The sequence below is a fragment of the Macaca fascicularis genome, chromosome 18 (assembly GCF_037993035.2).
Source record: "Macaca fascicularis isolate 582-1 chromosome 18, T2T-MFA8v1.1".
In the NCBI taxonomy this organism is placed as follows: Eukaryota; Metazoa; Chordata; class Mammalia; order Primates; family Cercopithecidae; genus Macaca; species Macaca fascicularis.
Window position 1 is genome coordinate 66,838,696 of NC_088392.1, and position 25,075 is coordinate 66,863,770.

Consider the following 25,075-nt stretch of genomic DNA (forward strand, 5'->3'; position numbering starts at 1 on the left):
ATGCGCGGGACGCGCTTGGCGGTGAAAGACGCTTCCTCAGCCCGCGCGGGAGACCGAGAAATAGCAGTGAGTGAGAGCTGGTCCTCTCGCCGGTCCATAGCCACCGAGTGTCGCCCGGGCCCAGCCTATTTCCTCAGACACAGCCCCAGAGCCGGGCGGCCACCCCTACCCCGGGAGCCCTTCGCCAAGCGCGCAGCTCCAGACCAGAAGTAGCCGCTCCGACCCAGAGCTCCGGGTGGGGTAGAGATTCCTTTTACTCACCGCCTCCAAGATTGCCTCGGGATTGGCGAAAGCCCCCGAAGGGAAGCGAGTACTTTCTGACGCTGTGAAGGGATGGCTGCTCGCTTTTCTCTTTCGCCCTTTCCCCCTCACCAGAATGCCAAATCCTCGGTGGGAAGGCCGACCCCTCCGTACAGCCTGCGCTTTAAGGCCGGGGGCTGCCGGCCGGGCACGGAGGCGGCCGGACCCGCCCCGCCCGGGAGCCCGCGCGACGTCACGCGGGAGTTCCAGCTGCGTCACGCCCCTTCCTCCCGCTGCCCGGCGCGGCGGCGCACTTTGTGCCCCAGCTGAGCAGCGGGCTCCGCTGTGCGGCCCGTTCCCGAGTGCAATGGCTGGGGAGGGGAGCGACTCGAAGAGTCTGGCGACCGCCACAGCGCCTCTGAGATGCGCTGGGGAAAGCTCAAGCCGTTCTGTCGGGGGAGCATCAAGCCCTTGGGGTTCTGTGAAAGTTATTTGTACAGTGTGTCTAACTTAAACATTTTGGAGGGAAGCATGTATGAGTGACCTGTACCGAACGGAGAGTTAAAATTAACTGATGGTGGGGTATGGACGCGGATCCGTCTAACATAGTTTTCGGCCTTGTTGCTGTTATCTGCAATTTAGTGATGTGACCTGACAGGATTGGGCGGTAACGCCATAGATCAAAACGATCTGTATTTTGCTGAGGTTAAACAGGAAGTTTCTGGCAGATCTGAAAAGAGAAGGAATCTGAAGCGATCAGCGTTATTTATTGGGACAACATGCTGTTAGATAATTTTTTTTTAAGTCCAGTTTTCTTGTGACTGTTCGTTTGAGATTCAAACCGATAGTAGGTATTCCTATTTCTCCTGATTTCTAAAAAGAATCGTTTTTAGACCACTAGAAATTCTACAAATGAACAAAATAGAGTAGAATCACAATATCTTTTAAACCAGTCCAGTACTTTTGTGTAATCATTCTAAGACCTGGGAAGAGGACAAGGGATATTAACAGTTTAAAAGTTTAGTACTTAGAAAATCATAAATACAAAGTGGAAAGGTAATTTTTCCACCTGTCCCCACATCTTAAGGGATGAATAAATACCATAACTTAAAAAGTTAGTATACAGAAGAGGGGTGCTAGACCTTCTATTAGCGTGTTACGGCAACTATCATTCACTCCCCGTTTTATAAGCCTTAACTCCACATTTTTAAAAGAAAATGGATAAAATTTTGACTGTAATTTTTAACACAAGATAGGAAACATAATTGACAGAGTGAAGCTTTTATGTTTATGACATAACCTGTAATAAGTTTGTCATTTAACAGAGTATTGAAAGAGCAGTGTGCTGTGGTCTGTACTGTGGTCCAAAGAAAAAGTATCTGAGCAGAATGACCCAACCTGTTCTTATGGCCTCTGCCTGTGTGTCACTGTCTAATCCATTTATGCAAGTCAGAAACCAGAGTCATCCTTGACACTTTATTCATCCCTAACTTCCATATGCAAGCCATCACTCAGTCCAATTTTACTTACCAGACATCTAAATCCATCCCCTTCTCTCCATCACTACCTCCATAATCCAAGATACTGTTATTTCTTACCTAGTCTACTGCTAGTCTCCTTTCCACATCAACACAGCCAACCACCCCTCCTAAACCTTTGTTTTCACTGGTGTTCGGAAAAAAATTTGAGCATCTATTCTCCATATATATATTTAATTTTAAATTACATACATGTACTGCTGAAAAATGGTACATGATCTAACGAGGAAGTTACAGGCTCTGAACTCAGACATCTGGGTTTAAATCCTGCTCTAATACTTCCTTACTGAGTGACCTCACTGCTTAACCTCGCTGTCCCATTTTACCTACCTGTAAATTGAGGATAATAATAGTACCAACCTCACAGGGTATTAAGATTAAATGAATATATGTAAACTGCTTAGTATTCAGATATATACTGTGTGCCCAAAAGCTAGCCATAATTAGTATTTCTTAGCTAATATTATAATCCATTTTAAAAGCATTTTTAGAGGATGAAAAAAATAGAATAAAAATACATCATCTTCCCTCCTCCACCTTAAATCGTGTCTACTTTGAGACCACTTCTCTATACTGCAGCTACTGTGATCTTGAAAAGTACATCTATTAATGTCACTATGCTGCTTAAACCCCTTCAGTGGCTTCCAGTTACTCTGTGAAGGAAGCCCCTTTGAATTGCCTCTGCTACCTCTTTGGCTTTATTTCCAGATATTTTCTGTCCTGTGGTCTCACTAGACTTTTGATGTCTCCTAGGCCATTGCATGCTATTGTCTCTGCCTGGAGTTCTCCACCAAACCTACCCCACTCTTTGCCGTAGCTATCTACTAATCATGTTTTTATCTTATTTCAATAGTCTCTTCTACTAGATCCTCTTATAGTACCATGTAACCTCCCCTTCTTACAGTTTTTATTGTTTTAGTTATTTAATGAATTCTGTCTCCCCGCTGGACTGTAAATTTCTTGAGATAAAAAACTAATCATGTTTTTATCTTATTTCAGTAGTCTCTTCTACTAGATCCTCTGATAGTACCATGTAACCTCCCCTTCTTACAGTTTTTATTGTTTTAGTTATTTAATTAATTCTGTCTCCCTGCTGGACTGTAAATTTCTTGAGATAAAAAAACCATGTCTTAGGCCAGACTTTGGGTGACTGAGGCAAGAGGATCACTTGAGGCCTGGAGTTCAAGATGAGCTTGGGCAACATAGTGAAATCTTGTCGCCTATTCTAAAAAAACAAACAAAAATAGCTGGGCACAGTGGTGCATGGCTCTAGTTCTAATTACTGTGGAGGCTGAGGTGGGAGGATCGCTTGAGCACGGGAGTTCAAGGCTGCAGTGAGCTATGATTGTGCCGCTGTACTCCAGCCTAGGTGACACAGCAAAAGACCTTGTCTCTAAAATTTAAAAAATAAAAAAGGTTTGTTCACCCTTTTGTCTCCAGAAACTAGCCCAGTGTGTGCCACCAAATCAGTATTCTATGAGTGAATTAAATGGGCATTCCCTGATAGATCCCGTTTCTATGTAAATGGAAACCTTTGGGTACATTCAAAATTCTTAGATTTTTAAATGAGATATTATATGGTCACTTTAACAATGGAAATGGCGGGCATCCTCATAGGTTCTAAAGAAGCTTTAAGAACCACATGGAATAAACTTGGAAGTTCCAAAGATCTGCTGAAAAAACGTCTTTAACAGAGAAGCAGTTATTTTGAACTCTTCGTAATGCTGGGTTTCTCATATTTTGTGGCTTAGAGCAGTACTTCCCAAACTTTTTCAACTTCAGCATACTTAGAAAATGAACACCTGTGTTATATATTGTAATGAAAAGATGAGGCTGCTTCCATCCAGTGGCAACAGAAGTAGAAGTTGAGACTAGTCACCTCAGGCCCAGTGCTGCCACCTTCAGGGCTAGGTTTTTAATGTCCCAGCACACCTATTGGAGGTCCCTGGCTGGAATGCTGAATTTAAATAAACTAGTGAAATAGTTAAAATGGTAAGTTTACGTTATGTATATCTAGGCACCAATTTAAAATAAATTGTGTGATAGCAGTACAGACTCTAGGATTCTTAAAAGTAAAGTTTTGGAACTCATGTAGATTAAAAAGTCATCTAACTCAAGCCATTTACAAATGAAACCCTGTAGATTCTACAGTCTATGCTTAACTCCTGCAACTGGGTAGTTGAGTGTTGTGAAGGGAAAATGACATATCACATTAGACTGATATCACTAAAATCATATGGTTTCATACTTCATGCAGGGCATCAGTTAATCCTTAAGATAGCCTTTGTTCAGCTCTTTTTATTTTCTCTGCTGTCTTCCAGACCTTTACTATTTGCAGTCCTCAAGCCTCTGAAGGTATTTTCACTCTAGGTGGACAACCTGACCTCCTGATTAAACAAGACAGTTGAGCTCAACAAGTGTGATCTTCCTAAACTTGCTTTTTTCTTTCTCAACCCTATGAATTAGGCAGTACCATTTGCAGTTAAAAATACAACCTGAGACTAGATAGGGTGGCTCATATCTGTAACCTCAGCACTGTGGGAGACCCACGGGAGGCGCACTTGAGATTTGAGAAACTGTGGTATAGGCTGGATGACAGAGCCAGAACCTGTCTCTTAAAAACACACACACCCTCCAAACAATCCAGTTGCTTCTCACCTTTGTGTCCACCCTGGTTCAAGCTACCATCAATCTCTTCTATGGCAATATCCTTCTTTTAAAAAAATAAATAATCTGTTACCACTCTTTTCTCCATTACAGTATATTCTCCAACAGCACTCTGAGAGGTTCTTTAAAATGTTTCAGAAAATCACACTCCCTGCTCAAAGTGTTTCAGGGTCTTCCATCACTCTAAAATAAAATCCAAACTCCTTTCCATGGTGTCAGGACGAGTCAGGCACTATATTCTCTTAAATATAATTTTGAATTAGTGCTTTCCTTTTCAACCTCACTTACTGCCCTGGTTTAGGCCCTGATATTTCTTACCTAGGCAACAGCCTCCCTGCCTCCAGTCTTGTTCACCTTAATTCAGTCTCACACAGCCACCCAACATCTAAACCATTATTTCTGATTCTGGCATTCCTTTGCTTAAAACTCTTCAAAAGACTATTGCTAGACCGGCGCAGTAGCTGATGCCTATAATCTCTGCACTTTGGGAGGCCGAGGTGGGCAGATCACTTGAGGTCAGGAGTTTGAGACCAGCTTGGCCAACATAGTGAAACCCCATCTCTACTAAAAATACAAAAATTAGCTGGGCGTGGTGGCAGGCACCTGTAATCCCAGCTACTCGGGAGGCTGAGGGAGGTGAATCGCTTGAACCCGGGAGGCGGAGGTTGTAGTGAGCCGAGATCACATCCCTGCACTATAGCCTGGGTGACAGAGGAAGACTATGTCTAAAAAAAAAAAAAAAAAAAAAAAGGCTATTGCCTAAAGGCTAAAGGTTAAAATTCAGTTTCTTTAAAATGTCGCACAAGCTCTTGTCCTTGCACACACTCTGCTGTACCCCTTGCTCTTTATCTCTTTCAACAGGAAACTGCTTTTATTCCTCTCTCCTTCCCTTGGTTGTTTCTTAGTCTTGGCTCATACAATGTTTTTCTCTTGGAATTACTTTCACCCCCATTTTTTACAGTTCATTTTTCTTATTCTTTAAGTCTCAGCTCAGGCACTACCTCTTTCAGGAGACTAACCTAACATCTCTCTTCATCCTTCCTTCCTATACCTTTTCACAAATGGCCTTCCTCCTTCTCCCATGCCCTCAATGCATATCTTTATCATTGCACTTAACACCATTATATTGTAATTATTTTTGTGTTTTTAGTCTTCAGCTAGGCTCCTTGATGTCAGACTGTGCTTTCTTTATTCTTCTGTTTTCCTGCTTTTTTTTTTTTTTTTGGAGACAAAGTCTTGCTCTGTCCCCTAGGCTGGAGTGCAGTGGCACGATCTCAGCTTACAAAAGCCTTTGCCCTCCAGATTCAAGCGATCCTCATGCCTCAGTCTCCCGAGTAGCTGGGATTACAGGCACCTGCCACCATGCCTGACTCATTATTGTATTTTTAGTAGAGACGGAGTTTTGCCATGTTGGCCAGGCTAGTCTAAAACTCCTGACTTCAGGTGATCCACCCTCCTCAGCCTCCCAAAGTGCTGGGATTACAGGCGTGAGCCACCACGCCTGGCTCTGTTTTCCTACTTTTCTTTTTTATTTAATTTTTTGAGACAGAGTCTCACTCTGTTGCACGGGCTGGACTGCAGTGGCACAATCTCGACTCACTGCAACCTCTGCCTCCTGGGTTCTTTCCTACTTTTTACTAGAGTCTTAGCACAGGACTATCCCATAGAGCCCCATATATTAGATTTTCTAAAAATTACATTTTAAGTGAAAATCAGGTGAAATTAACTTAATATATTTTATTTAACCCAGTTTATGTAAAATATTATTTAAACGTAATCAATATAAAAATTAATGAGACTTTTTAGGTGGTTTTTCTTCATACTAAGTCTCTGAAATCTGATATATATTTTACCTTTACAGCACATCTCAGTTTAGACTAGCCACATTATAAGTGCTCAAGTCTGCATGTGACTAGTGGCCACTGTATTGTACAGCGCAGGCCCAGCATATATAATATAATCAATGAGTGAACAAATGAGGTTGTGTGATTTACTTAAAGAAGCAGGATGGAAATGGGACATGAGTTTCTGATTCTTTGTTTATTTCTGCTATTTGTGCTGGGCATTCATCATCCCATCCCCCACCCAGCATTGAGTGCCTGTATCTCCAGGCATAAAATTAAAAGGTAAGTGATTACATCCTTTATGATTACTTATATAAAATTCTCCAGTATCTCTGACTTGAACACACAATACTGGTAAACTGGGGTGAATTGTTATACCTGCAGTTGTAACTATTTTAAGAACACAACAAGAGGCTGTTTGAGAGGTGAGGGAAAGAAATTTTAAGACAAAAGAAAAGTATCTTAACTGGCAACATTTGTGTTAAATGAACACTTGATTCAATTTTTTAAAAGTTGTTTACAGTAATTAGTATGTGTTGTTTGTGAGTGGGAGTATACATCAATCAGTGATCTTGCCTCAAGTGCCAAGATGTTTTGTTTATGATTTGAGTTGATGGTGCCAAGATTCCAGGTTGAGAAGTTTTATAATTGTTTAAAAATATATATTTAACATTGGTGGAAGGTGTCAGCATCACAGTTTTTATCCTAGGTGTTCATCTAAATGCTCATATCGGACATTAAAGAGTATACCTTGCTTTTTAATTAGAAAGATTAGCCTCGTGTATCCTGGCCAGCTTCCAATTTAGATAAGGAAGCTTTATTTTGATCTTCACTGTAGCTACATTGGACTTCATACCTTCTTCATTTCCCATTTTGAGCTGTTAAAATAGTTTTCTGTTTATTTTTAAACATCATTCACCGAGCTGCTTCATTTCCCATCAGTAATGGCCAAAGTTTTATTGGCACATAATTTGCCTGATTTAGGAACTATCTCTTTATACTTGATAAAGAAGGTTAAACAGTATATTCATAGTTGCCTAGGTTTAAATTATAATGGGATGATGAAGAATGTTGTTGATCTGTTATTTCCGAAATGGTTTCTTCTTTATTTATTTATTTTGATACAAAGTCTTGCTCTTATCGCCCATGCTGGAGTGCAGTGGCACGATCTCAGCTCACTGCGATCTCCACCTCTCAGGTTCAAGTGATTCTCCTGCCTCAGCCTCCTGAGTAGCTGGGATTATAGACATGCCACCACGCCTGGCTAATTTTTGTATTTTTAGTAGAGATAGCGTTTCATCATTTTGGCCAGGCTGGTCTCGAACTCCTGACCTCAAGAGATCCACCTGCCTTGGCCTCCTAAAGTGCTGGGGTTGCAGGTGTGAGCCACTGTACCTGGCAAAATTATTTCTTATCAATGGAAAGGGACACCTGTTTCTTCCATGTCATCTATTTATAATGCAGTGGCTGTTTGGACAATATTTCATATCTATTCATATAAGCTTATGAAGCCCAGGAATTTTGTTAGTTGGTTAGCCCATAGGCCTTTTTTCTAACCCTGGCACTTATAAGAATCTCAGAACTTAACTGCTGAAAAAATAAGATAATTTAAGAGTGATCACTATGACTGTAAAATAGAAAAGTTTATTTTATTTTGAGAATCTCAAACAACAAATCTTTACCATTTTATCTAGTAAATAAAGTATTATACTGCAATGTACCTATGTATAATGCTACCATGATACAAGCTATGGGAATAATATTTATTTACAGTAATGGAAAATATTATGAAGGGCTGTCGGAACAAGTCACTGACATGTGGATTCTATTAATTAAAGAATTCTTTGATAGGTTCACACAAGCAAACATGTTTAATATTCATTGCTTTGTCCATTTAAAAAAAAATCTCATCTTAAACGCTAATTTTTTCGCCTGTGAATTGATGGATTTCTTCATTGCCAGCAAATAGTTGTGATCTTTAATGTAATTATGTGCTTCACAGATTACAGATATATCATTAAGCACTGTCTCTTTTTTTGGTCTTTATTCTAATTATGCTTGAGAAAAATAGACTTACAAATATTGGCTTTTTGTTTTTCCTAATCCATGTTAGTCTAAGTTTAAGGAAGCTTTGATAGCTACTTTTCCCAAGGTAAAATAAAAAATTTAAAAATGTTTTATGTTCAAAGTTGTTCTTAGAGGAGATCCTGAGTTTTAGCTAGAAATGTTTTCAGTTTTATGTAAGTTATAATCAGAAATATTAAAAATGAACAGTGAAATTGTGTTTTCATTCAACTCATACTCTTGGTGACAGTTTGTTTTTGTGGACTATTTAGGATACTAACGTTGAAATAGATAGGCTTCCGGCCAAGTGCAGCAGCTCATGCCCACAATCCCAGCACTTTGGGAAGTCTAGGTGGGAGGATTGCTTGAGACCAACCTGGGCAACATAACAAGACCCTGTCTCTACAAGAAAATAAAAATAAAGATAAGTCTAGCTGGGTTCAGTGTTGTGTGTAGCCTCAGTACTTGGGAGGCTGAGATGGGAGGATTGCTTGAGCCCAGGAGGTTGAAGTTGCAGCCCAGGAGGTCGAACTTGCTCACACTCTAGTCTGGGTGACAGAGTGAGACTCTGTCTCAAAAAAAAAAAAAAAAAAGTCTCCTTCCTTTTCTCAATTGTAGTACATCTCTTATGTGAGGTGAGCATATGCCCTAGCTTACCAGTGACAGTCCTGGTTAATTCTTATTGCTCTAGCTTAATTATTAATAGAACTCCCTTTTACTTTTAAAAACGTCCTGATTTGGATGACTGTAAACCATATGGTCAGAGCCTGGTGCAGTGGTTCATGCCTGTAATCCCAGCATTTTGGGAGGCCAAGGCAGGAGGATCACTTGAGCCCAGAAGTTTGAGACCAGCTTGGGCAACATAGTGAGACTTGGTTTCTATAAAAAATAAAAACAAATTAGCTAGGTATGGTGTGTATGCCTGTGGTCCCAGCTACTCAGGAGGCTGAAGCGAGAAGATCTCTTGAGCCTAGGAAGATGAGGCTGCAGTGAGCCATGCACTGCACTCCAACCTGGGTGACAGAGCAAGTACATTTTTCTTTTTACTTCAAAAAACTTTGGCCGGGGGCAGTGGCCCATGCCTGTAATCCCAGCACTTTGGGAGGCCAAAGCAGGCAGATCATGAGGTCAAGAGATCAAGACCATCCTGGTCAACATGGTGAAACCCCGTCTCTACTAAAAACGCAAAAATTAGCCAGGCGTGGTGGTGCACACCTGTAGTCCCAGCTACTCAGGAGGCTGAGGCAGGAGAATTTCTTGAATTGGGAAGGCAGAGGTTGCAGTGAACCAAGTTTGTGCCACTGCAGTCCAGCAGTCCAGCCTGATGAGTGAGACTCCGTCTCAATAAAACAAACAAACCAACAACAACAACAACAACAAAAATGCTTTACACTGTAGGAGGTAACTAAAAGTATTTACAATTTGATCATGATTTAATTAGCCTCAGAGTTAAAAATAAACTGGGCTTCCTCAGTTAGGATTGGAGCGAAACACCTATTATGATCATCTCACTTCATTTTTTAGACTATTTAATTTATTTCTTAGCATTTTTGGTACACGTGCTTTTTTTACTTGCCTTACAGCAGATACGTACATTTGAGAAATGAATATAAATTGACTTCTAATAGAATTAGAAAAATGGTTATACTGGCTTTCCCAGCCCTGGTTGTGAGTTGTTTCATGTACTAAATTTAAAATCAAGTAGATTGAAGGGTCTTAAATTATGTTGTAATCTCAGAAGGAACAGAGTAGGAAGTGCTCAAAAAAATTTTGATCATGTTCTACAATCAATGCTGGCATATAGCCATATTCCCAGCCTTCTTGTGCTATGGAAAGAGTCCTGAGCTGGAAGATAGGACGAGAGATTAAATTCTGACCCTATCTCTGATTATCTGCATGTTTCCTAGACAAGTCTTATTTCCCTCACTGAAAGAGGATATTAATACTGTGCCCAAAGGGGTTGTTGTAAGAATGGAATAATATATTTGAAATTTCTTAAAGAAGAATTAAGAGAAGTTTGAAGCAGCTTGCCTATTGGGAGAAGAATGGCAGAAGGCTTTCCAGGCAGAAGGCATGTGCAAAGGCTATATTGTGGGGAATCATTGTTGAGTTCTATAATTGCAAGTATATAGTAATGTATTTGTATAAGTTGATATTGGGAAGGAATCAGCTGCACCATCTAATTTGCTGAATGAATTCTAATTTTTAATTTTAATCTTGTTGAGCAAATAATTTAATTTCTCTGTACTTTGGTTGTTGATCAATGAAATGAAGGTAATAATATGTACCTTGAGTGTTTTACAGGATTGTTGATAGGATTAAATGAGAGAGAAATGTAAGAAACTGTAACAATGTAAGAAACTGTTGTTAACAGTAGATAGATTTAAGAGCTACAGCTGGCCGGGCGCTGTGGCTTACGTCTGTAATCCCAGCACTTTGGGAGGCCAAGGCGGGAGGATCACGAGGTCAGGAGATCAAGACCATCCTGGCTAACACGGTGAAACCCCGTCTCTACTAAAAATACAAAAAAAATTAGCTGGGCATGGTGGCGGGTGCCTGTAATCCCAGCTACCTGGGAGGCTGAGGCAGGAGAATGGCATGAACCCGGGAGGCAGAGCTTGCAGTGAGCCAAGATCACACCACTGCACTCCAGCCTGGGCGACAGAGCGAGACTTTGTCTCAAAAAAAAAAAAAAAAAAAAGAGCTACAGCTAATCAGATCTCTTCAATGGCTAAAGTTGTGTAGTTATAGGGAAACTATTGAATTGCTAGGCAAATTGTGAAAGATTTATAATTATAGAAAGGATTCCACTATATTGTTAAATGCTTTTACATGTATTATTTTGATTTACATAATTGAGTTCAGGTAAGTTAGATAGTATTATTATATGGTGGTTGTTATTTTATTATATTCCAAGGGATTTAAAATATCATCTAACCCAATGGCAAAATGATATAGAAAGGAGAAACTAATCTATTCATTTATTTCAGAATTAGTGGTTATAAGAAATTATTTTTTGGCCAAGCGCGGCGGCTTATGCCTGTAATCCCAGCACTGTGGGAGGTCAAGGCAGGTGGATTGCTTTAGCCCAGGAGTTTGAGACCAGACTGGACAACATGAGGAAACCCCATTGCTACAGAAAATACATAAAAATTAGCTGGGCATGGTGATGTGTGCCTGTAGTCCGAGCTACTCCATAGGCTGAGGTGGGAGGATTGTTCCAGCCTGGGAGATGGAGGTTGCAGTGAGCTGAGATCTTGCCACCGCACTCTAGCCTGGGTGACAGAGTGAGACCCTCTCTCACAATTATTATTAATAATAAAATAATATATGTTGTTATTGGGCTTTTTTCAGCAGTGTGTATCTCCACTTTTTTGTATTTGCTGTGCACTCCTCAGTTTTCCTATTTCATCTTTATTCAATTCATTAGCTACTTTACCCCAACTTCTAAGGAGATAGTGTTTTTTTTTAAACTCATCTTTAATTATTCTAACAGAAATTCAAGTTAAACGAAAAGATGATGTGCTTTTAGTCAGATTTCTTTTTTCTTTGCACCTGTTTCTCCTTCACTTTCTCTGAACTAAGTTTACATATTATACAAACAAATATGATATTTACTTAATTAAAGTACATGATTAACTGTTCAGTTTTAAAATTTTTAATCTGCTTGACTAGAGCCTTCATATAATGTGTTTTTCAGAGCCAAGCCTCAGGATCACATTATAGGTTATAATGAATTACTTCTTGTAACTAGACCCTCTTGGACCCAGTCCAAGACAAACTTGTACTATTCAAAATTGTGTGTTTCACTGTAATGAAAAATGTTACTTGAGGGTCCAATGTAGTCAATCTGTTTTTACTATAACTTTACTAATGTAAAAACTTAAACAATGAAGTCTTTGGATCAATGCTGGACATAAGAGTATTTACAGAGTACATACTAACTGTTCATTTTGCTGCTCTTTGGTCCTTTAAAAATTGGCAACCAAATTCAGGAAATAAATTGAAGTTTATTAGAAAATACCTTTCTCACAGAAGGTCAAGTTTCAGTGCATCTCAGGTTTTGTGGGAATGGATCAAATACATCAGACAAAAATAGGCTAAAAGTTCCTTCCTCTCCATTTGAAATTGCTGTACTCATTTCTCAGAACATCTATTTTAATTGTATTTTGTATTAGAATTATAAAACTAAAGAAAAAGCAGTTTGACTATATTTGTCCTATAACATGATATGTTGGGCACGTCTTGGGCCCTGCTTGCTCCAAGTATTTCAGTGGCAACCAGATTCATGCAGGTGAAACTTGACAGTCCCTCACCCTAGGAGCTTCTCTGAAGCCAGTAGAAACAAGTATGCAATTTGAAAGTGTAAGAAATTAGCAACCCATGCAGCAACTCTTAACTGATGGAAGTCAGAAGTTGTGGATAAGTGCTCTTCTCTTGTGTCTTCTGACAGGCTATTCTGGGGTAGTTTGATGGCTCCTAAGAAGATACTGGGCTTGAGCCCTGTTTATTTATAGTGGTGGATGAACTCAAGGATAAACTTTTGTATTGGCCTTCCTTCCTTCCTTTCACTAGTCACGTACTCCTGTGTCTGGGTGCTTTCCCAAATAAAGAACCTGCACATAAGCCAGAGGTCTCAGGCTCTTACTTTCCATGGAGAACCTACACTAAAAGGGGAAACTTGAGATTTCTATTTCACTATTTTTGAATTATTAATGGAAGTTTTAACTTTTAAAAATTTGCATGCATGGATGGGACAGTCAGATTAATTGTATCAGTCATTTGTAAGAATGTTAATGACCCAAGATTGGTTGAACATGTGCATTTGAGGTTATTTTTCTGATAATGTTAAGGGGTTAGATTTGAAAAGACTCACTCACTTGCTCATTCTCTCTTGCAGGCAGAAAAATCTTTTCTTGCTGCTCTCCTAGGATCTACCAACCAGAGATTCTAATGTGATATGTTTGGAATGGAGTTATCGACCTGCATTTTTAATAGGCATCCTCCAGGTGAGTCAGATGGTCATGGACTACGCTTTGAGAACATTGCTAGGTTATTACAGTAGTAATACTCCTGGGTATTATTAGCTACATAAAGTTATAATCAATCTTATATTTCTTAATGTTTCAAGAGTCATTGAGAAATTCATTAGATTTAAAATATTTTCATGTTGGAAGTGTTTCTTACTCCTAATCTAAATCATTATAGATATGATAGGCAAAGAACTTTCAAGGGAATAGATTTAAGATATAACTTTGAAACTAAAAATTTGTCACTCAAGTTACATTTTCACTTTGTCAGTGGTACATAACTTCTAAGATAATAGTTTCTGGTTGTTCTTAAGGCTGTATGTCTTTAACACAATGAACTGTTATGTACTATATTTCCCAGTTTTGGATTTACAGACAGTTCAGTTGTTAGTCTTGAGTTATTCACATTAGCTATTTGTATAAAATCATTTATGTATTTATTGAGACAGCATTTCACTCAGTTGCCCAGACTGGAATATAGTAGTGTGAACACAGCTCACTGCAGCCTTGATCTCTTGGGATCAAGTAATCCTTTTGCTTCAGTGTCCTTTGTAGCTGGGGCCACGGGCCTGTACCACTGTGCCCAGGTAATTTTTTATTTTTTATTTTTTGTAGAGACAGGGGTCTCACTTTGTTTCCCAGGCTGGTTTTGAACTCCTGGGTTCGAGAAATCCCCCTACTGTAGCCTCTCAAAGTGCTGGGATTATAGGTTTGAGCCACCATTCCCCACCAGAACATTGTAAAAAATTTAAATTTTTTGTTGTTTTTCGGCCTTCTTTGCAATTGTTTGTAGTAGTATCTACTGTAAACATTTAAAAGTAAATGCACATTAAATACTAATTTTAATGACTACTCACATAGGCTAACTTGCTTACGTATCTAATAAAATACTTTTAATAAGAATATATAATTAATTAGGCTGGGCATGGTGGCTCACACTTGTAATCCCAGCACTTTTGGAGGCCGAGGACGGTGGATCACCTAAGATCAGGAGTTTGAGATCAACCTGGCCACATGGTGAAACCCCATCTATATTAAAAATACAAAAATTCACCAGATGTGGGGGCATGTGCCTGTAATACCAGATACTTGAGAGTCTGAGGCAGGAGAATCACTTGAACCTGGTAGGCGGAGGTTGCGATGAGCCAAAATCATACCACTTTACTCCAGCCTGGGCGACAGAGTGAGAGTCTCTCTCTCAAAAAAAGAAAAAAAAAATAAGTGATTAATTCGTGGGCTAAATTAGTGAAATGATACTTTTGTCTTTCTGCACACCATCTACATACAGTGTTTACAATTTAAGCGAAAAACAAGATTCTTTTAGCATGGACTTAAATTGAAATTATAGCATCAGCAGAAAGCTTTTTGTAAAGCGATTAAACATCTTTCAGGAAATTTAAGTTGATTACAAGAGCTCAATAAGATCAGTTGTGTTATAAATGGATTATTAGTTGGTTCTAATGTTAACTCTTAACCAATTTTTTGCTCTTTATTCATTCATTGGAAGATGTGTCAATTGACCTCTTTTTAGTTAAGCAAACTCTCAGAATGTTTGTCGTGGTATTCTGAACTCCCTTCTGACTAGTACATTTCACAAAAAGCTCCTCCTTTGTGATCTTTGCTCATCAGCTTCATTCCCTAATCAATTATTCTGAGGCTAATTTAATATTATCTTTAGAAAATGTTAAATCCTCTTCTATCTTCTTCTTGTGCTCTATACATTTTGGACTGACTCTGCTCATCATTACTTGCTATCAAAATAATGCAATATAATTTAATATTAGCCTATAATACATTTAATTCAGAAGGGATTTTTTTTTTTTTTTGTAGGAGAAAACATATTCCAGAGTCCTGAAAGAATAATTTACTTGGTAGTAGAAAAAGCACAATCCTTAGAGCATATAGAAATTCTTAGGCTGAGGTGGGAAGATTGCTTGAGGCTAGGAGTTCAAGATCAGCCTGGGCAACGTAGGGAGACCACATCTCTACAAAATGGTTTTTTAAAAATCCAGGTGTAGCGGCATGTGCCTGTGGTCCTAGCTACATAGGAAGCTAAACCTGGGTGACAGGGCGAGACCCTGTCAAAAAAAAAAAAGAAAAGAAAAGAAAAGAAATTCTCGGCCAATTAATTTGATGTCATGTTAGGTAATAGATAAAAACAGTCGTTGGAAAATTCACAAGGCACAAGTAAGGTACAGCCATGCACTGAATAGCAATGTTTTGATCAGCAATGGAATACAAATGCTACAGTGGTCCTATAAGATTATACTACCACATATTTTTACTGTACCTTTTCTATGTCAGTATATGTTTAGATACACAAATACTTCTTATGTTACAGTTGCTTACAGTATTCAGTACAGCATGCTGTACAGGTTTATAACCTGGAAGCAATAAGACATACTATATAGCCTAGGTGTGTAGTAGGCTCTGCCATTGAGGTTTTGTCAGTAGACTTTATGATGTTCACACAACAATGAAATCATCTAATTTCTCAGAATGTATCCCTGTTGTTACTTGATGCATAACTGCATTCTAATTTGAATTATCCATGTCACACTTTCTTCCATTAGTGCAGATGATTGAAATTGAATTTTTAAAAAGTATTTAAGGCTTTTAATCATCTTGGTATACTGCTCTCACAATACTTTTAACAAAGACTTCTTTGAAGTGAATCTTTAATTGGATTGGATTGTATGGGTTTCTGATTTTTTAAATTTAAGAAGGTTAACATATTTTCCAACATTATATCTTTTTTTTTTTTTTTGAGACGGAGTCTTGCTCTGTTGACCAGGCTAGAGTGCAGTGGCATGATCTTGGCACACTGCAACCTCTACCTCCGGGTTCAAGCGATTCTTCTGCCTCAGTCTCCTGAATAGCTGGGACTACAGGCACGCGCAACCATGCTGGCTAATTTTTGTATTTTTTAGTAGAGACGGGATTTCATCATATTGGCCAGGCTTCTCTTGAACTCCTGACCTTGTGACTGGCTGCCTCAGCCTCCCAAAGTGCTGGAATTACAGGTGTGAGCCACTGTGCCCAGCCTCAACATTATATCTTAATGCCTTCCAAGATTGCTGATTTTATTTCTATCTTTCTGACAAAAACGTGCATATTCTAAGTTAAAGTTGACTTCTCTTACTGAAAGAAAATACTGAAATACTTTGGCAAATACCGAAGCTATTTGTTGAAATGTATTATATAGACTATAAAAGGGATAAGAAAGATACTGACATTTGCTGAGTACCTGCTGTGTTCTTAGGAACTACGTGAAGTGTTTTACATGACATCTCATTTAATTCTTCCAACAACTCTAAAAGAATGGTATTAGTTTCTTAACTTCCTTAACTAGGTGGAGAAAAGCTAACTCAGAGAGTTAAATAATTTCCAAGGGGAACATAATTTGTAGCAGAGTTATTCAGATCCATGTCAATTTGGCTCAAAAGCTCACATGCTTTTCAGTATACTGCCTTTTCTCTTGTAAAGTTAAGAAACAAATGAAAGTGATTATTTTTCTGAGTCCACTTGGACTGAACTAAAATGACCAAATTTAGAAGCATTTCCCAGGTAGGATTTTACCTGTGAAAAGATAAGGTAATTAGTAGAATTAACATTTAGTACCAGGAATCAGAATTGAAATTTTGGGCCTTTGGTTCTCCAACTTTCTGTAATCACATTTCCTAGGAATTCCTCAAATTAAAAATGTTTAAAACATTTTTTGAGCACTTGTGTGCAAAGCTTACCCCTTAAATAACGGCTTCTATCACCTCTAAGATGGGCTTTTAAGTCCTGCAATTTCTGTCTTCATAACGTAATTTTCCTGTCAGTTCTAACCAAACTTTAGGAATACTATATTAACTTAGACAAATCCTAGATTATAAGCATATAAGAATGACTAAAATAATACAAAAATACATGCATACTAAGAAAATAGACAGTAGAGACAGCTTAAAGCAATATTAAGTCAGAAAATGAGAGTAGGATCCACAAGGTGGGCAAGTATGAAAGAATGTGAGGCCTTCATCAGTTTGAAACAAAATTGTATGATGGCATTAAGAGATTAGGGTTTGGGCCGGGCGCGGTGGCTCAAGCCTGTAATCCCAGCACTTTGGGAGGCCGAGACGGGCGGATCACGAGGTCAGGAGATCGAGACCATCCTGGCTAACACGGTGAAACCCCGTCTCTACTAAAAATACAAGAAAATTAGCCGGGCGAGGTGGCGGGCGCCTGTAGTCCCAGCTACTCGGGAGGCTGAGGCAGGAGAATGGCGTGAACCCGGGAGGCGGAGCTTGCAGTGAGCCGAGATCGCGCCACTGCACTCCAGCCTGGGGCACAGAGCAAGACTCCGTCTCAAAAAAAAAAAAAAAAAAAAAAAAAGAGATTAGGGTTTGAAGTGGTAGTCACGTTCATTATCAATGGTAATCCCATATATATTTAGCCATTGTCCTAAAAATGCTTGGGGCAATAATGATACAGATTAAAATACAAAAACCAATGATTTCTTAGTTCACCAAAGATTCATTAACACACTATACAACATAATTTTACCTTTTTAGATTAGATTTCATGTAGTATTCAGAAGAGTCAATGTAGGGTAGTGAAAAAATTACTGGTCTTGCTGGTAGTCAGGAAACCTGGATGTTCTGGCTCCGAATCGACCCTTAGATTATATAATAGTGATTTAGCTATATTTTGGGGCTTTTCATTTCTTAACTCAAAAATGAGGTGTCAGATTCATTGGTTATTCTTTAAATGTCCCTCTTAGGTAAAAAATGTCATAATTCTAAGTGCTTTTAGTGGAAAACACATGAAGATATTCAGAAGGGAAAGAAGTTGCAGTTGTTAAGAAAGCTAGCATTGTTGACAAAAAGAGTTATGTGAAATTGTGTGACTGGGAATAAGAAGAAATGCATCCTCGACTAAAAGAGTAAAAAAATTTTAAATGAGTGGAACACTTTTTGACTAGGCGCTGAGATATGTTGGTCTGTATAAAATACACACTCCTAATTTGATTGACAAATTTATATGTCCTGGGTTTTAGCAAAAATATCACAATGTATCAATATTTTAAATGACTCAATTTATGGAAAATATATAAAAGTAATATTTAATAGGACTTACCTACATTTGAAAATGAAAATTCCATTAAATGAAAACTGTGCAATCCTCTTCCAAAATACAGAGTTAAGCTTGAAATTTTACCCATGGATTTTATGTAAAATGTATATCTAGTTCCTAAATAGCTTTCTTCAAAACTATAAACATAAATGATGCTCAATAAATAAATTAGAATCCCAAATTAAATTTATCTTTAAACAGTAAGCCCTATGTTTTAAACACAGTGTGGTTTAAATTTTTTAAATTACCACATACAATATATTCACCAGAAATACTAACAATGTGCTCTATTGGTATATATATTACCTGAAAACTAGGTTTCATGTAGTAAATTCAGAAAAATTCAGCCAATTGAAAGTTTTGATCCATATTACCAAAAACTTGTCAAAATACAATTTGTGCTGAATAAAATTAATATTGGTTTGCTGAATCAGCACATTGCTTTTGCAGATACAACATTACATAGCTTTTCAGCAGTTTACCTGGATTACCAGAAATTCTATGCAGAACTGCCTAGAAGTAGGACTATGAAGCATCCAAGGGTTTTCCCTGCAAAAAATGAAATCTCATCTGAACGTTTATTTACACTTTTATTCTGTCAACATTCTAAGGAAACTAATGTTACAGCCTTTGAGTTAGAAAATAATATTATAGCCTTTGAGTTTGAACATAATGACAAAGTGGGAACCCTAGGGACAATGAAAAGGATGCATCAGCCTTGCTCAGTTCAAAGCAAAGTCCTATTAAGATGACAGGAAAGCATTCAGTATAAATACGTTAAAAATTTTTTTTAAATTCCCAGATAAAATCGTATGTCAGCTGTTATGTTAAATTAAATGCCCCAGAAGACATGTGCTTCGATTCAATCTAATATCAGTAAATAGAGGGGTAGGATGGTATGCCAACATAAATCTAAAGGGATTGGTAACTTTCATTTTACATGATACAAACTACTAAAATAAAGTAATTGGATTAAGTAAAGAGAGAGATAAAAGGAAGATTTTTAATATAAATGGAAGGAAGATCCAAGTATTCTTTAACCTAAAAATTTTTTCAGACCTAATAGGCATGACAAAACCTGTCTTCATTCCTTTCTATTCAGCTCAGCAAGTGCTTTTGAGCTCCAATAGTTAATCAGTTACCAGATTCCACAATCTTTGTTTTTCACACTCCTCAATTTTTGCTGTGAATTGTTCTAATGCATGTACTTAGGATCACCAGCAGGCCAATACTTTTTTTGGCCTTAAAAAGGCAATTATTATTTATCCACAATTAGATTTACCATATAAAATTGTTACCATATAGCAACAGCCTATAAAACATAATAGTTACATTATGAAAGAAGTAGATGGCTTAATATAAATCATTAATATTTGAAATTTATTTGGCAAAATTATTCAGTCTAGCTTTTAAAATTACTATAGCCATGCACAACTTACAAAAAAGCATAGTAAGAGAATATTATATACCAAATAAACTTTATGCAAACAAATCAATGAACATAATGCAAGTGTTATAAAGCAATATCTAGCTTTACAGAAAAGGTATAATGCAGCTATTACTATGTTAAAAATCGATTATCTTTTTAAACATCATTTCTTAACTTTCCAAAATGCATAGAAAACTGAGAAATTTAAAAAATATACTTACCCTTCAATTTATTTAGAAACCTCTGCTCTTGGTGAAAAGCAGAAATTGTTTCACTGCTCACTTTCCCTGAAGCTATGAACTTAAACATTAAATCAGTGAACACCACCTCTGGACCACACTAGTTTGCTAGACACTACTGCTATGTGGAAGAGTTCTGCTGCATCTAAGCTATATACTGTGTGCAATGGATAACCTAATATGCCTTTCATTTAACTGGCTGGGCAGGTTTCTACCGTCTGTGGAACATGGAATCAAACCAGAATATGTTGGCACAACAGGCCAGTAAAACCGGTTCTTCCGTAGATCCAGAACCTGTCCAACCAGTCTGTATCAAAGGCTAGCCCAACATGCTGCAGCGGCTCAGCTCTGCTAAGCTTGTACTGGGTGAGTTATCCCCACCTCCCGTGAACTCCCAACAAACTACTCAGAATGTTGTAGCCTCCAGCAAAATAATTCAGAGTTCTAGTGGGAGGGGTAGATCTGTGTCAGGTATAGCAAGGGTGCATTGTTATAAGACTCTCATGGTAGACATATATAAGCAAGTGGTCTGTTATCTTCAGAGGTAGGTAATCCTTTTAAACATGTATTCTGGGGCATTCTGCTGACTACAGCCTCTAGAAATAGATTACCTATGATGAAGATGAATCCTATAATGCCTGACCTTTTCCACTAGTCTGCTTGGCTTTGCTTAATCCAGCTTAACCTTGAGGAGAGAGATTGATATTCCTCACAGGGTAGTGGGCTTGAGAGCTAGAAGGAAGTATTTCTAGAAGGAGAGAAACAAGGTGTAGGTTGACCAAACATTTGCCTGGGTGTGTTATCTTCCTTGTTCTCAAATGATTCTCATACCATTCCAGTCTAAAATTGGAAAAACTCCTAATTCTACATACTAGGGACAACTTAGAGAGGTTTTGCTCTGAATATTCAACGGTTCAACACAGAGTATTTATATCAACTATGTTTTAAGAACTGTGCTAGGTACAGGGTTCACAGTGTGAGTAAAATTAGTAAAGATGAGAGCAACTTCAAAGTTCCCGATTAAGCATGTCGAGTAAACTTTTGGAAAGAAGAAATGAGCAGCAAAACATTACATTTTGACAGAAATTAGTTTGTATTAAGAGAGATCATGTGAGATTTGTGCTTACTCTCTCATAATACTTGCACATTTAGAAGCATCGTTTCCTGTCTACTGCCATAGTGTTTCTGAAACTTTTGTGCTTAAGAGTCATCTGAAGTGTTGATTAAGAGCACAGATTCCTGGGTCTAACCGCCACAGATTCTGCTTCAGCATTCAATAGGAATGTTGCCCAAGCACTTCTAGTGATTCTGATGCAACTGTTGCAGGGACCATAGCACATATTCCATGCTCAGTTTCTTTTCTATTTTTATACCTCTTAATTAAAAAGAATACATATGAACCAAAAGTTGCCATTTTTATTTTTGTATTTCTAGTGTCTAGAACACTGACGGACACTTAGAAGGTACTTAATAAATGCTTATCAGAGTCAAGCACTTGCTAGATCTCAGAGGAATCACAACTAGTAATGACTATACGAATCAAACTCCATTAAATACTATAATTATAATAATTGAGATGGGAGCTCAGAAATGGGAGTGAGTATGACTATAAGTATGTGGAAGACTTCACATGGGAGATGGGTTTAGAGACTTTTCTTTTTAAACCATGGCCAAAGATTTCTAACTGCAGGATAACAAAAGGCTAAAGGAACAATAAAAATAGTGCCTTTGATTTGATAACAGTAACAAAAGTGTTAAGTATATGAGGACACCATGAACTCAAAACTTGGTCATAAGGTTATTTTCTACAGCAGGGTCAGCGGATTTTTCCTTAAAGGATCAGAGACTAATAGAGTTTGTCAGCTAGACTGTCTGTGTCTCAACTATTCAGTTGTAACAGTGTAGCACAAAAACAGGCATAGACAATAGTCATTTAAATGGGTATGATATTGTGAAATATGTGTTTGGTCTTTGACCTTTTTTCCTAGTGGACAACTCCTAAAATCCTTACTCTCCAAAGTGATGTCTTTGGATGCTAATGAGTTGTCTGATAGCTGGCAACCCTTAGGTAGCTTCAGGATGGGGGCTGGTCACCAGAAAGACCAAGGCAGGATTAGGGGCTTAGGATTTTCAGCCCTTTACCACAACCTGCGGGTTAAATTGATCACTAATGGCCAATGGTTTAATCATGCCTATGTAATGAAGTCCCAAGAAAACCCAAAGGACATGATAGCTTTCCGATAGCTGAACATATGGAGCTTCCTGGAGGGTGGTGCATTGGAGAGGGCATGGAAGCGCAACACCCCTTCTCATGTGCCTACCCCATAACTCTCTTCATCTGTACCTGTGGCAATATCCTTTACTGTAAACTGGTAAACGTAAATGGTTCCCCTCAGTTCTGTGAGTTGCTCTAGCAAATTAATCAAACCCAAGGAAAAGGGTCTTGGGATCCCCAATTTATAACCAATCAGTTAAAAGCACAGGTAAAAATAACCCAGCACTTGCAATTGGCATCAGAAGTAAGGGGCAGTCTTTTGGTACTGAACCCTCAACTTGTGGAATTTGATTTCTAGGTAGATAGTGTCAGAACTAAATTGGAGGATACCTGCCTGGTATTTGCTGCAGAATTCATTGCTTGCTTGTTGGTAGGGGAAAATCTCCACATATTTGGTCGCAGAAGTCTTCTGTGTTAATTGTTTGTTGTTGAGTGAGAGAATAGAAAAAGTACTTTGAGTTTGAGTGTGCTTTTTTCCACATGATTCGTATGGATGTGTTCTGATAAAACTTTACAAAACAAGTGGCAGGCCAGATTTGGCTAGTGAGCCATAGTTTGCTGACCCCTGATCTAGAGTAAAACCTGTGAATTGTTAATTGAAAAATTAAGAAGATTGCATAATTGGCTAGGCCAATTGGCTTTCGAATTATAGAGACGTGGGTTCCATCCCAGTTCTGTTCCACCCTAGCTTTGTCACCTGAATCAAACATCAGTTTTATTTATAAAATGGGATGCAAAATAATAGTACCTATCTCTTAGAGTTATTACAAGACCCAAATAATAATTTATGTAAAGGTTTATCTGAAAATCTAATACACAGTAAGGGCTTGATAAAATGTCAGCTGAAAATAAAACTAGTTAAACATAGCAGTTGAACTTGTTTATTTCTGTTGTTCTTGAAATCCCAATAAAATGACACTAGAGAACCAAAACTGCATGAACCCTTAATGATCAAAAAGATTGAGAGAGGTAGCAGATAAGAGGCATCCATGTATTTTTGCAAGGAGGAATGAGAATGAGTGGTGACTTAGCAGAATAGAGAGGAAGTCTAACTACTTGCCATAATAAAAGCAAGTCTGTCTCTACTGCAGAATGCTGGAAAAATTCAGAATTTGGAGGTACAAGGTACCCTTAAATAGTCTTGGGGAGTAGAGTGGGCTTGGAATGGAAGGATTGGTTAAAATCTGCTTAAGGAACAGTTTGCTCCATAGGTCCCATCTTAACCTGGAAGCCTGGATTCTTCGACCTTGACAGAGATAAGTAGGACTTGGTTGATTAATGGTAGAAGAGATTATCTCAGGTTTGTTCTAGATTTGGGAATACTAAGCAGAGCTGAGAGTGGATGCTAAAGCACCATACTGAAATCAAATGATTATATTATTTTCCTATTGGTTCTATAACAAATTACCCCCAAATGTAGTGGTTTAAAAAAACACAAATTTATCATCCTATAATTCCAGGGGTGAGAAGTCCAAAATGGGTCTCGGTGGGTTAAAATTAACGTGTCAGCAGAGTTGTCTTTCTTCATGGAGGCTCTAGAAAGAAATTTTGCTTTTTTGCCTTTTCCAGCTCCTTTCAGCTACCTGCATTACTTGGCTCATGGCTCCCTTACTTCTTCAAAGCCAGCAATGGCTTTTTCACATCATATCATTTTGTCCCTGACTCTCTTGTCTTCTTCCACATTTAAATCCAACTGAATAATCCAAGATAATCTCCCTTTGTTAAGGTCAGTTTTTTAGCAAGCTTAATTCTACCTGCTATCTGAATTCTCTTTTGCCATGTAACTTAACATGCTTATAGGTTCCTGGGATTAGGATGTGTGGACGTCTGTGAGAGGCCATTATTCTGCCTACTAGATAGATTAAGTCAGAGTCTGTGTATTGTTTGGTGAGATACCCATGTCTGTTCATTTGCTTGGCTTTCCAAATGCTAGTAACTAGGTTCATATTCTTCACTCACAAAGTAGGAAATTGGAGAATTTCTCAGAGAAACTCTCAAGACCCTGATCACCCTAATGCATTGGTTATAAACTAGGACTGATTTCCCCCCACAGGGGACATTTGACAATATTTGGAGAGATACTTGATTGTAATAACTAAAGATATACACAAAGGTGTGCTACTGGCATCTCATGGATAGAGGCCAAGGATGCTGCTAACCATCTTGCAGTGCACAGGGAAGCTCATCTTCCTGTTCCCCAAAATAATTATTCAGTTCAAAATGTCAATAGGGCCAAAGTTGAGAAATCCTACCCTAATGTTAAGTCTATCAGTTAACATCACCCTAACATAAATCAATGACTGATTAGAGAGCATGTAACATGAAAAAGAGGGGAGAAGAAACCAACAGGTAAAATGAACTTATAAAAAACAGTCAATGCAGAGAATAGAATAGTATTTTAAATTGACTATATTAATATGTTCAAAGAAATAAGACAAGTTACTGATTATGTAAAACAAGAACAGAAAGGCTATCCAAAAGTAGAACTTTTGAGAACAAAAAAGAGATATTGGAAAGTAAAAATATGATAGTAGAAAGGAAGTCAGTAACCCAGGTAGAGTTTAGTGATTTCACAAAGATTGCCAGATTGGTTAAAAATGTAAGACCCAACTGTATGCTTTCTGCAATAAA

The 25,075-nt window shown here is 38.2% G+C and overlaps 1 protein-coding gene across 12 annotated transcripts in view; it reads right to left on the reverse strand.

Annotated features, from left to right (window-relative positions):
* Positions 1 to 20,316, reverse strand: part of RBBP8 (RB binding protein 8, endonuclease) — a 114,903-nt gene extending 94,587 nt beyond the window's left edge. For 8 of the 12 annotated variants that reach the window (XM_074022739.1, XM_074022735.1, XM_005587046.5 and 5 more), the window contains exon 1: positions 262 to 489. The gene's annotated coding sequence lies outside the window, so the exon portion shown is untranslated. Of the gene's footprint in view, positions 1 to 261; positions 490 to 17,931; positions 18,044 to 18,983; positions 19,051 to 20,151 lie in introns of those variants that run through there. The other 4 variants (XM_065534018.2, XM_065534022.2, XM_065534019.2 and 1 more) reach the window with 4 other exon arrangements.
* Positions 20,317 to 25,075: the final 4,759 nt, after the last annotated feature.